This window comes from Podarcis melisellensis (assembly GCF_964234715.1).
Source record: "Podarcis melisellensis genome assembly, chromosome: Z".
Lineage (NCBI taxonomy): Eukaryota > Metazoa > Chordata > Lepidosauria > Squamata > Lacertidae > Podarcis > Podarcis melisellensis.
The window spans coordinates 18,821,945-18,835,807 of record NC_138547.1 but is presented as its reverse complement, the minus strand read 5'-3'; the positions used below and the strand labels follow the sequence as shown (position 1 = coordinate 18,835,807).

The 13,863-nt window shown below is 46.7% G+C and overlaps 1 long non-coding RNA gene across 2 annotated transcripts; it reads left to right on the top strand.

Annotated features, from left to right (window-relative positions):
• The first annotated feature begins 5,493 nt into the window (after nucleotides 1-5,493).
• LOC309362316 lies at nucleotides 5,494-11,761 on the top strand. 2 transcript variants are annotated; one of them, XR_014164894.1, is made up of 3 exons: nucleotides 5,494-6,772; nucleotides 7,273-7,490; nucleotides 11,331-11,761. It is a non-coding gene; the product is annotated as an uncharacterized lncRNA (long non-coding RNA). The 2 variants fall into 2 exon arrangements; XR_014164893.1 differs by lacking the exon at nucleotides 7,273-7,490.
• Nucleotides 11,762-13,863: the final 2,102 nt, after the last annotated feature.

Genomic DNA, 13,863 nt, shown 5'->3' with positions numbered 1-13,863 from the left:
CTTGTCCACATCCAAAGGCCCTGATCCACTAGGTGCTGGGGTGGATTGCACCCTGCACCTTGCAGAGTCAGGCCCAGGCTGCCACCGCATCCAGCACTGGAGGCACCAACAAGCAGCTCCGGCTTGCCCAGCCCTATCAATTGCTGCCCCACCACTGCACTCACCTGACCTGGGGTTCTGGACAGCAGGCTCTACTGGTCAAAATGGGAGGCTCAGCAATCACCCTCTCCCTCCAGAAACAAACCAGGACTGCTCCAAGAAAACCCATGTGGCAAAAAGGAGCATTAGGACCTGATTGGCCACCCCCTTACCCACTTGTGATTGGCCAAGCAGATAGCCAGTCAATCAGGATTTTTTTTAAAAAAAAAATGATTTCCCCCCTTTACTTCTCACTTCCCTCTGTGGCCCCCTAGCCTTGTGCTTTGCCCCACCCCCATTTACGGGATTTTCACCTGTGGCCCCCTTGGAATATCCTGGGGGCTCCCAGGGGGCCGTATGGCCCCGAGTTGGGAAACACTGATTTAGTCCAAACCCCTGCAATGCAGGAATCCTGGCTAAAGCATCCCTGACAGGTGGCCACTCAATCTCTGATTAAAATCCTCCAGTGAACTAGAGACCATCACCTTCCAAAGGAGTCTGTTCCACTGGGATAACTTAGTTCATAGAACATGAGACATCTGAGGGTGATGGGTTTGAGCCCTACATCGGGCAAAAGATCCTTGCATTGAAGCGTGTTGGACTAGAGGACCCTCATGGTTCCCACCCCTGAACAGAATTCCATACCCAGTCTGCATTTGTAAGAACTCATTCCTTTAGTGTGGAAGCACCTGTACTTTGGAACTCCCTGTCTCTTAATATCAAGCAGGTGTCTTTCCGGTATTCCTTTGGTGACTGCTAAAAGCATTCCTGTTTTGATAAACCTGTCCATATGCTTAGAAAGCTGATGTGAATTTTAATCTGTTTTTATATTTTAACTTTTATATGTTTTAAAGTATTGTTGTATTTTCCCCCTGGATTTTAATGTTTTATCTTTTTGGTAAAAAAGGGTGGCGCTGTGGGTAAAAGCCTCAGCGCCTAGGGCTTGCCGATCGAAAGGTCGGCGGTTCGAATCCCCGCGGCGGGGTGCGCTCCCGTTGCTTGGTCCCAGCGCCTGCCAACCTAGCAGTTCGAAAGCACCCCCAGGTGCAAGTAGATAAATAGGGACCGCTTACTGGCGGGAAGGTAAACAGCGTTTCCATGTGCTGCACTGGCTCGCCAGATGCAGCTTTGTCACGCTGGCCACGTGACCCGGAAGTGTCTCCGGACAGCGCTGGCCCCTGGCCTCTTAAGTGAGATGGGCGCACAACCCCAGAGTCTGTCAAGACTGGCCCGTACGGGCAGGGGTACCTTTACCTTTACCTTTTTACCATATTTTTCGCCCTATAGGACGCACTTTTCCCCCTCCAAAAATGAAGGGGAAATCTGAGTGCGGAAATCCGCAGGGCTCCCCACGCTGCAGATAGCAGCCTGCCGCCCGGCGCGAGGGGCGCCCTGAAGCAGAGCGCCCCGCCCGCTGGACAGACATCGGCCAGCCCCACAAGGGGACAGCAAGGAGGCGCAGCACTGCTATCCCGCTGTTCCTCGACCTGGTTCGATTTCCCCGACCTGGTTTTGGGGGAGGGAAATAAAGGGGGGGAATTTCCTTTATTTCCCCCCAAAAAAACTAGGTGCGTCCTATGGGACAGAGCGTCCTATGGGACGAAAAATACAGTAACTGCTTTTTGTTTTGTTTAAAGCAATCAAGTGGCATAAATTTAAATAAATAGATAAATGCTATGGGCTCAGAAAGATAAATGCTATGAGCAGAAAGGGAACCTGAACCAAAACGTGTGCAGTATATCCTCATTCCCTGAGAAGAGCTCAGCTCTTGCACAGCATCCCAGGCCCTTATGGCCTCCCCCTAGGTGGCTAGCACATTGTGTAAGGATTTCAAACAGGAATTTTGGCCCATCCTCAATGCCTCCTTTTTTCCGTTGCATGTCTTGCAGCTTACATGTGGATACTTTCCTCTTCAACCTGGTGCTCTATCTTCTTGGTCTCCAACCACCTGAGCTGGCTATTAGAGGGGAATCTATTTTGCACTGCCTCTTCTCCCTCTGTATGGAACAGAATCTCAGGAGTCCCTGCATGGATGTTCTAACTGTGCTGTTCCTGCCCAGATCCCATTTTCAGCAACCGAACCCCACAAAGGACAGGTTTTGCTTTCCCCAATGCCACGAGGAGGCAGGGAGCTTTCTGAGGGGGCTTGCATTTTACTTAAGAACCTAGAAAGAGAGTGTGCATTATGGCATGTTTTATCGGGGGGGGGGGACCCTCTTCCCCATTTTGTCGTAACACAAAGCCATAAAGATGAAGGCCGACAGAACCCTTCTCATCTGGCATCTCAGGCTCATAAATTAGTCTTGTATTTATAGCGCTACAGCAGAGAGGAAATGACTATTGAGCACCTGATTTAGCCATTCAAATTCTTTGTAGTGCTTTAGATTAATAAAAAGAATTTAATAACGAATCAAGATGGTTTATATGGCATGGGAATCACAGCTACTGTACTTCCATTGCTGAAAAATGGGAAGTGGGAAGAGAAAGAGGTGATATAAGCTATGGTAAAAATGACCAAAAAAAACCTACCAATTCCAGTTATATACAGTGCTCTATGGGCTTGCTTGCTTTTTTTTAACCCAATAAATATAATTGAGTCTTCTGCCCATTTGAGATGATTTGGTGGGAACCTATGTAATTTTTTGGTTAAAAACCACCTCATCCTCAGCAGCTTAAGAAAGCAATTAAATGCAAAATAAATTCTACTGTCAGTGCACTTAAAATCAGATCAAGGCTCATTTACTACCACCAATGAATCAGTTATTCATTTCCAGCCTGCAAACAGTCTACTCCGTTTGTCTCCTCTCCACCACTATATTTCTAAATGCTGCAGCAACCAGTTAACCTTTGCATAGCAGCAAGTAGCTTAAAATGTTCTCCATGCAGTTAGGAGTCACAGAATCAGAACTATAGTGTTGCAAGTGATTCAAAGAACCATCTAGTCCAACCCCCTGCAATGCAGGAATCACAGCTAAATCAGCCGGACTGCTGGGGTTCCTCTAGCTGAGCATGTGTCCTTGCTACTCTGTGATGTGGATTCTAGTCTGAGAAGCTGGCCTGGTCTTATGATGTAAAGGTAAAGGTAAAGTGACCCCTGACCATTAGGTCCAGTCGCAGACGACTCTGGGGTTGCAGTGCTCATCTCGCTTTACTGGCCGAGGGAGCCGGCATACAGCTTCCGGGTCATGTGGCCAGCATGACTTAGCCGCTTCTGGCGAACCAGAGCAGCACACGGAAATGCCATTTACCTTCCCACCGGAGTGGTAACTATTTCTCTACTTGCACTTCATAATTTCGAACTGCTAGGTTGGCAGGAGCAAGGACAGAGCAACGGAAGCTCACCCCGTTGCGGGGATTTGAACCGCCGACCCTCTGATTGGCAAGCCCTAGGCTCTGTGGTTTAACCCACAGTGCCACCCGTGTCCCGTCTTATGATGTAGGTGTCCTTAAAAACAAAGGGAGACCTGAGTGAGGTGCAATGGGTGATTCCTGCAGAAAAGACCTTTTCAGTGATGAACCCCTCCCTGCGGTAATGGAAAGTTCTTCCCAAAGAGAAACCTGAGAACTTCCAAGAAAACAAGTGTCTCCAAGGAAGAAATATGCCTAACAATTGCTACAGTTTGATACAATTTCCTTCATAAGTCATCTGCCTATGCTTAATTTATTCATGGGCATCATTTTAATGCAACATCATACATATTCATGCCATTATTGATGGCTGTGCTAGAAAATGCTTGCACCATTTCAGAGAATTGTAAGCACAGCTCCCACTGCTCCCAAGAAAGTCTTCCGGGCCTTTCCTGACACTACAGACAATATTAATATTAACAATATTATTAACCATTCACATGGGCAGAGATGCTTGCTAAAGCCACAGTGGCTTAGCATTAGCATGCATTTGCTGCAAGCTCAGGGATGAAATAGGATGCTTCACAAAGTTGACAGGGAGATCTGTTTTGGAGTCAGTCCCTCTAGGTCTCACATGTAGCCACAACTTGATTTGAATTCTCAACTGCTGCAAGTGGGTCTAGCTGTAGCTTGTTCAACATACAGCCACCACCTGCCAAGGAGGGGGCCCAGGCAGCAGCAGCAGCAGCAGCAGCAAAGAATACATGAAATGGCACAGCACTGGTAGCATTTCCCTATTTTTAAATGGTGAAATGAATGCTGTTGGGATAGAGCACACAGCTTCTATGAAATCAGAACATCCTTTCTTCCAGACATCACAGCTGAGCACAAACAATTTCTGAAGCTACTTTGCTTCCACAGGATAGGCCCTGCCTGCCACTATGAAACTCAGACATCAGTCTAAAATCTCTTGTACCTTTTATGTAAAGGTGCTGGCACTTACCATGTTGTTACAGTAAGCGCCACACTTTTAACCAATGCTTTTCTTCTAGAAAAAAAATGGTGCTAGTACTGCATACTCTTGAGTACCCCTATAAAAAAGCACTGTCTAATCCTACAAAGGTCTTCCATCTGAATTTACCTAAAAATTTTACATAAAAGATGCCTTGTGCTTCTCTGTCAGCTATCACACACAGGAAGGTGACCAATACAGGGTCAGACCATTGACCCGTCTTGCCCACCCGCATGGACTGGCAGCAATTCTCCAGGGATTCAGGCAGGATTCCAGCCCTACCTGGAGGAGATGCTACCTGCAGACCACGCTCTACCACTAACCAAACCAGAGATGCTTCCTGCCACCCTCTGCAGGGCCTTCCTTAAGCCCGACATTCACACCGGCGAACAAGGCAAAGGAGGGAAACTCAGCAACAGCAGGAGCATGGCTGGTGCTCTGGTGACCCCATGGACGGTGCGCTGGGAAGCTGTCCCACAGAGCACCTCAGTCATCAGCAGTCGCCAGGCAGGGGCATTTTTTTGCCGTGCATGAGGCAAGCGGCCTCAATTCTTCCAGGCTGCCCAAAGGGCCGGTCATCCATTCACCCGTTTGTTTGGCTGCGTGGGGGTGAGAGGGGCGGCGAATGGGGCGAGGCAGACAGAAACCGGGCGAGCCCCAACGAATCCGCCCAGCCTACTCCGCAGGGCTGTTGTGGGGATTATCACTACGGGGAGGAGGGCAGCGGGTCCACATGCAGCGCCCTGAACTCCCTCAAGGGGCTGAACCCCATCGCCGTCAGGACCGCCCCGCCTCCAAGCATTATCGGGATTCTCCCGCCTCACACTCTCAGGAGAGAGAGAGGGGCGGCGGCGGCACCACGACTTAGCTGACTCTCGTCCGCTCCGTCTTCTTGCCTTCCTTCCTTTGAGCCAGCGGCGAGGAAAGAGTCGCGCGGACCGATGGCATCATAGCAGGGCGCCAATCCGCCGCACCATTCCAAGGCGGAAGTGCGAGCCGGGAAGCGGTTACCTAGCAACGGAGAGGAAAAGTCCGAGGCCTGCTGGGCCTTTGGAGTACATCCATGACATGCGTTAAACTGGTTTTCATATTTCTTTAAAGTTTAAACCAATCGTGGTTCTGCTCCCCCCTCCCCCGAAAAAGAAAAGAATACTGTACTAGGAACTTTAATTTGTTTAAGATCTGAGGATATTAGGAGGCTCTACAGCTACAATTCCCGGAGTTCCTTGCGAAAAGGGATTGATTGCTAAACCACTCTGCAATTTGCAACCCTGGGAGGGGGGAATGGGGGCGATATCCTAACTCCCGAACTACAGTTCCCAGAAATGTTGGTTTGGGGGGAGCCATGGCTCTTTAAAGTGGTCTCATAACGCTTTCAGTGCATAGTGTGAATGTAGCTTTGATTTGCTTTTTCCTGCCTGGTAAGGGAAAGTTAGAAGAGTGGAGGGCAGGATGGGATCTCTGGCCCTCCAGTGGTTGTGGGAGGCTGACCAATCCCCTCGCCCCTTCCCCCTAGCCACACTAGCCAGTGCTGATGGCTACAAAGACCAGCCACATTTGGAGGCTCGCTGCTGCTCCTCACCCTTGTCATAAAGCTCCCCTCCCTTTTTTTCAGGGGGCCCCAACTGAGTCCATCAACAATTCCCACACTGGCCAAATTCATTGCCCTGTTGAATGTTTAACTGTAGTAAAACAAGGCATTTTCTTTAGGATTGGGAAGTCAACCATTATTTTGTTATGCTGTTAACTGTGCAATTGGGTTTTTATTTCAATTTCCCCCATAAAGTTTACCCCACACCTTCAGCCTGCAAGGACAGCTAACACAAAGAAATAAAAGCAATATGGGATAAAATCAGTTGCTGATAATATGTGGCTTCTCACAACACCCAGGATATTTTGCTTCTCCTACAAATTTCCTTGGAACCACCTTAAGCCCACAAATTTCCCTTGGGCACTTCTTGCCGTTTTTTGTTTTCAAAAAGAGATTTGGGAGATGTGGTTCATTTCCACCTTTCAAGAGCTGCTTCCCAAATGACGACTTCTTTTTTATGACTTCCTGCATTCTACCAAATATGTCAGCAAGCTTTAAATACCTCTCCTTCTCTCCCCTAGAAACCAGTTTATGGACTCTTCCATGAAGAAGAGGACAAGAAGTAAAGGAGAAGACCTGCCTCTATTCCAGAACAGTTTTTACAATTAACAGAATATATGTATAGCCCAAGCTTACAGCACACAACTGATTCTGATTAAACATTAAGGAAGAACTTTCTGATGGTAAGAGCTCTTTGACAATGGAAAGGATTTCCTAGGAAGGGGGTGGACTCCCCTTCATTGGTGGTTTCTAAACAGAGGCTGAATGGCCATTTGTCAGGGATGCTTTAGCTGTGATTCCTGCATGGCAGGTGGTTGCATTAGGTCAGGCATCCCCAAACTCGGCCCTCCAGATGTTTTGGGGCTACAACTCCCATCAACCCTAGCTAACAGGACCAGTGGTCAGCGATGATGGGAACTGTAGTCCCAAAACATCTGGAGGGCTGAGTTATGGGGTGCCTGCATTAGGTGATCCTTGAGGTCCCTTCCAACTCCACAGCTATGATTCTATGAAAATGATGTGGGGAAGCATTAAATCATCACACTTGAGTGCCACCATTCTGTACACTGCTGTTGCAATTGCCACAGATGAGATGGCAGGGTGGGAAGAAGTGATCCCCAGTGCTAGGAAACCAAGAGGTTGAGTTTCCCTGTGACCCAGGGCTGGGGAATATCTATGGCAGTTCTACAAATGTTGATGAACTCTTAGCTCCTCTCAGACCCTGCAGCCATTATGGCCGGTGGCCAGGGATAAAAGTATTATGCCAGATTTTCATGAATATGATTTAAGGGACCCACACATTTTAGATTTCACAGTTCTCCAGGGCAAATCCAGCAGTAAAGAAAATAAGATAAAGATCCATGGCTACTAGGAAGAGCTGCACTAGGCAGTGTTTCTAAGGTAGGGGCACTTATTTATTTATTTATTTATTTATTTATTTATTTATTTATTTATTGGATTTGATATCCCGCCTTTCACTCCCTTTTTAAGGAGTCTCAAAGCGGCTAACATTCTCCTTTCCCTTCCTCCCCCACAACAAACACTCTGTGAGGTGAGTGGGGCTGAGAGACTTCAAAGAAGTGTGACTGGCCCAAGGTCACCCAGCAGCTGCATGTGGAGGAGCAGAGACTCGAACCCAGTTCCCCAGATTACAAGACTACCGCTCTTAACCACTACACCACACTGTCCACTTCAGCAGCAGGGAAAGGTACATGGAAAAATGCAGGTGAGTTAATTTAATAATAACAACAACAACAACAACAACAACAACAACCAACATTTCCCAGCCTACACATTTGGCATTAAACAGGATGAGTAACCAGCTCCATGAATCCACCAAACCAGCAGTTGTAGCTGCAGTTGTTCAGCACCAATTGGGGGACAGTTCCACAGTGCCAAAAGAAAAAAAAATGCAACCAAATATTCACACAGTTGGGTTGTTTTTTTTAAATGCAAAAGTTGCCAATTGAGGTGGGGAGACCAAAACAGCACCCCCTTCCTCATGCTTGTTCTCAGGCAGTTTTTCCAGCTTTGCATTTGCTCTGGTGCTGCCTCCTTCTGGAAAGGCTCCTTCACTCTAGGAACTGTGTCATGAAGCAGCAAATAATTCATTCCTATTTCTTATTCCTGCAACCGACCACCATCCATCCCCTACTGACAATACTGCAAGCCAAAGACCTCATTTGGGAAATGGCATTGATAAGTAATCAGTGTGAAGTATGGGAGCATCTGGGCTTTGGCTTTCCTAAAACACTGATGCCTGCAAGAAAAGGGAAAGTCTGATTATAACAACTCATTTAGAATAAATCAGTTTGGAAATGGCTTCTATAACACAGTAGGAAGTTTTATGATTCTACATTACAATGGTTTAGGGGGCCCCTCCTATCCATAGGAAAGAAATTAAATGGCTGTGGTTTGGGAGCAATTGCTTTATATATATTTTAGGTAACTAGAGGAAAATGCAACTTTGCAGCATTTTAATGGTCAATTTGCCTAGGTAAACAGGCAGTAAACTGACAGTTACTGCAGCTATCATGCTTGATGTTGAACACTGGCCTCGGAAATGGGCTGCAAGAGAAAAGCTCAAACGAGCCATGGATCCTTTAGGTGGCACTTTTACGTGGCTATAGTCTCATGCACTAACACCTGTGATGAAAACATCCTTTCTTACTATGTTTTGATACAACAGGGTACCTAAGCTCCAATTTAGGTCCTTAGTTGCTGTAAGAGCTAACTCCCCCCCCCCCCAATACAGCTCATCTTTGCCCTGCTCAGTGATAATCCTAGCTGGCATACATCAAATTGATAAGACTGCGTATCAGTGATATCATCAGGATTGGATGCCGGGGGCAGAACTCTAGGATTCAGAATACGAGCCACACACACACACACACACACACACACACACACACACACACAAACACCATTCCACCATTCCCACATGCAGCAGGGATAGCATACCATGTTTTGAAATAAGCAAAGCAACACACCTTGGGCTCCAGAGACCAAAGTTCTCAAATGGCCTGCACTAATATCCAGGGGCTCTCTAAGCTTCAGAAGGGGGCCTGGTCCAGGCCTTATTTGGAAAATCCAGGAACAAAATGCAGGGCCTTTTGCAAACAAAACAGATACTCCACCTCTGAGCTTTTCCAAGCGTTGAGAACTGGCTGGCTGGCAGAGTTGTCACTCCGTAACTTATTACTTGACCATTTTTAAGTGGCAATGACAGAGACTAAACTCAGGGCCTTTGAAAGGAAAAGCAGCTGCTTGAGTTAGGTCTGTCAGGGCCCCTTACTTGGCCCACAAGACCATGTTCCCCTGCCAGTAGTGCCCACCTGTCCTATTCCTAACATGTGTGGGGCAAGGGAAGATGTGGCTTCCTGTCAAAAGTGGGGCTTGCTGGCATAAGCACTCAACTTTTCTTCAAGAAGCTTGATTTCAAGCCAATTCCCCAGGTTGGAGATGGGACTGGCACAATTTAAAACATTTTTTACAAATGGGGAAATAACAGAACTGAAACCAACTAAACAGTACCCCAACCTAAAGGTCTGTTCAGCTGCTTCAGCTTTCAAAGCTGCAGTCAGTCAGGGCCCAGCCCTCCTAGGCAAGGTGGAAAAGATCTGCAAGGCAGGGAGCAGGTCCCCCAAGACTCACAACCAAGATGGTGTCTGAAAAGCTCAGCAGTCTCAGCTACACCCGCACAACTCCTCTGTAGAATGAGTCCCCCTTTATCCAAGCAAAACACTATTTCTTCCTCCACTTGCCTTGCACTTTCACCCGTCTTAAAAGCAAACAGAGCTCCAAAACAGGAATGTCATGGCCACCCCCAGAAGTGATGAGGAATAACCTTTTTTTGAAGATTCAATTGTGCCTCAATTCTTACATATGAACACAACCTATTTATCTGTCAATAAATGGCACATAACACAATTCAGAGGGCTTATACTCACAGGCACCGTATTGCAGTAAAATGTTGGGGACAGGGCCAGATTTATAGGAAAGCAGGATCACTGTATGCCCCACCCTACCTCAGCCCCTTCTTACCCCCATTGTACTCCAGTAATGGTGGATAAGGGAGCAGGGCAGCAGAAACAAGAGACAGATGGTTTTATTTACTTTATTATTTTGTAAATGTGAATTTTACAAAGCATTTTCATCATTAATGATCACATTTTTCCATGGATTTTTCATTATATGAAAAGCGCTACAACCATACTTTGAACTCTTGGCAGGGGGCTTGTGAAGAAGAGACATCTTGAAGCCACTCCCCCACGTTACCCCCGCCCCCGCCCAGCCACCTGACACTGTTCTGAATCTATAGTGTTAGCCATGGCTGTAACAGTCTCAAGCTGAGGGATGGCACATAAATAACAAAGAGAATAAACAAAACTTTGCGTGGCTGAAACAACTCCAAAGCACTTCAAAATCTCCCCTATTAGCGCTGGGATTTTAAACTTTTCATTTATTTTTAACAGTCATGAGTTACAGTACTACTGGGTACTCTTGATAAAGACTCCAAGAGAAACCCTTTTGCTCTCTTAAGACTTTTCTCTCAGGCAGTTCAAAAGGATCTGCACACAATCTGAATCAAGTGCAATCCAAAGGTTCAAGTTAAACATATTTATACATTTTCTTGCTTAGCTATGACTTTATCATTTTTGAGTCTTAAAAATAGTACAGTATTGCAAGGTTGGGCTCCCTCCCCTCTACCTCAGACGTAAAAGTGCAAAAAGGACGTTTGGAAGAAACAGAAGATTGTAAGTTCTTCAGCAAGGAAAACACATGGGATCCCTCTTTCCCTCATGCCAGCTTTGGCAGAGGCACAGATTGCCTTGCTCCAAGGTGGGCACCCAGTGAATTGACCACAACCCTCCATGGGCAGCCACAGCAGCACTAACAGTGACACTGAAAGGGCTTTGCACCCCTGGCCCTTTAAGACTGGTTAGGGATCCCTTAATGGCCACAGGCGATATGGTCAAAATGCACAGCACATATCACAGGCTGCATCATTTGGACAGCTGTGGAAACTCTGCTGCTCAGGGAAGACAACATCACAGAGAGGGCCTCTTCTCAGGCAAAGATGATTACATGTAAAGCAGCTCGTCTCCCCCGGGCACCTTTCCCACGGAGAGCACCATGCCCAAACGGCTGTGCCCTTTTTAGGATTCCCCCCTTCTCCTGCCCTGTCGGGGGGGGGGGTGGCACCAATTTGCTTTTCCTCTTTGCATTTAATGCTGCAAGGAAGAAGATGCAGGAAAGAGAAGTCACCAAGAGGGTCCCAATTCCTCAGTGATGGGAAGTACCAGGAAAGGTTGCCACACCAGGTGAGAAAACAGTCACAACCTTTTATCCACCCTGGCAAATCAGCATCCTACAAAAAAAAACACACACAAAAAAAACCTTTCTAGCCAGGATGCTTTCCAGCACTTAATTAAAATGAGAAAGAAGAATTTCTTCAATTAAGCAAAACCCATTTCCAAACTGGATTCCCAGGGCAGGTGAGAAAAAGTGGGGAACAGCCAAACATCTCTGGCAACTTGAGGGTTGAATTAGTGGCCATTTCAGTTGGAGCAAGAAGAAAATAACTGTCAGGGAAGTCTCAGAGCAGACAAAAGGACAGGACTTATGGCTTAACATGGTCTCACCTTTGCAATGAGATCAGATTTCTGGAATCTTTTTTTTCCAAGTCTTGTTTTTGGCTCCAAATTTTGGTTTAGAGTGAAAAAAAACCCTAGAATTGCACACTTCTGAGCAAGGGTTAGGTAAAGAAATCTTAGAGAAGCCAGGCTAATTTACAAAGCAACTGCAATCTGGGGATGTTTCCATTGCAGAAAAGGAGGGGGTGGGAATGTTGGTTCGATTCCGATACTATGATGTGGCAACTACTAAATTCACTCGGTTTTCTCTCTCTTTAAAAAGGTGCTTGATATAACTTTTAATATATATATATATATAATATACACATGTAATATTGCTAACAGTCAAGCATAAGAATAGAGGTGCAGACATACCATAAATACTTCTGCTTCCATTTTTATTTTTTTTTAGATCTAGAGGGATGCCGTTTCCATTTCACATTATGCATCATCACAGTCAGAAAGCAACTCCCAGACACTCTCGTGACATTTCTAGCATTATTGTAAACAAAGAGGGGGAAATCGGGGCGGGGGGCATTCCTTCTGATCTGGCATTTCCCCCCCTCTCTGTCCCCTCCGCATGGAAAACAAGTGATCCAAAAAGGGCTAAGGCACTCAGGAAATCCCGATCATTCTGGGCTTCATTCTCACTTTACATTCTTTTATTTTGCGACATTCTTCCTTCCCACCAGGGAGGAAACAATCATGATCCACAGATACGTCTTGGAAATCTGCCCTTAAGCCTCCACATGCGGATCTGGTTTAGTGCAAATGCTCATCCTCATCAAGAAGACAAGGAAGGCCCCCCTCCCCAAAAACAAACCATTCACATTTTTTTTCAAGTTTACCTAAAGCTCTCTCTCTTTCTCTCTTTTACTAGAAAGTAAAAACAAACAAAGAAACCCCAAATAAAAATGTACATGAAATTGTGCTCGGTATAAAAATATATCTTAACTGTGCAATGCAACACTCTCTTCGGATTCTTTTCTAAGCCATTCAAGTATTTTCTTTATGTTCTGGTCATTTCATCATGGGGCCAGGGGCGGGTGGAACAGCTCCTGGATACACTTTGTACCACCATTATTTTGGGTAGGGTATCCAATTGGAAGAGGAAATGACCCAAGGTAAGAAAGGCAGTAATCCTTTCAGTTTGATGCCATCATATTTCATGGACCCAATCCCCCTTTACCACTGACTCAGAGAAAGATGCAGAAGGGGGGGTCACTGCCCACAGAGATGCCCCTACTCACTGGACCATCTAGGGTGGATCATTACTCAACTGCTCACTCTGATAACAAAGTTCTCATTCACCTGCAAATGCAGAATTAGGCCCCTGAAGGTGTGGAGTCAACTGCCAGGGCTTCATGCCAGATCCCAGATGAAGCCTTGCCTTGCCTTACCTTGCCTATGGCACACAGGGCAAGGGTAGCAAGGACCTGTGGGAGTACCATGCCAACTACTAGTTGCTTGAAACTGCATGAGGGGAAAGGGCTGCTCTTGTACTCGGGCAGTGCTTGCGAGTTTCCTTTTACAGGTTTAGCACTGTGAGGTTAGGATGTACTATATAAGTCAATGGCCTGATTGAGCTGCAGCTACAGAGGCACCCCAGGCCAGAAAAGGCCTGGAGACTCAGCCTCCTGGTGCTTCTCCTTCCCCTCCTCAAGGCCTCACCCATCGACTTCACCAGTGCTCAGCTGGTTTTAATGCTTTGTGGGGTGGCACTGGTACAGATCAGGGACCACAGTTTTTTTATTCAGGGCCCAGAATGAAGTTTCAAATATTGGCCAAAGGCAAGGACTCCCTCCAAAGCCTCCATGGTCACATGGCAAAGGGAGGAACCCCCAGGAAGAGAGTATACCCCGCAACACCTTGTGCCATTGGCTCCAGCACAGAGCCTCACCTGGAGCTCAGAAAGTACCCATTACAGAGCTTTCAGAAGCTCCCACTGTCCTGAGCTTTCTGCACCTGAAAAATCCCCCCAAACTCAGTCTGTCTCCCCTCTCCCCTCAAGAGCCTGCTCTTTGTGGTCCCTTCCCAGAAACCCACACAGGGATCCTGCCTAGAAAAGCAGAGACAAACCCTTACATCAAGGAGGGTTTGGGCTAGGAAAGGGGAGAGATTCCTAAGCAGCACACCCT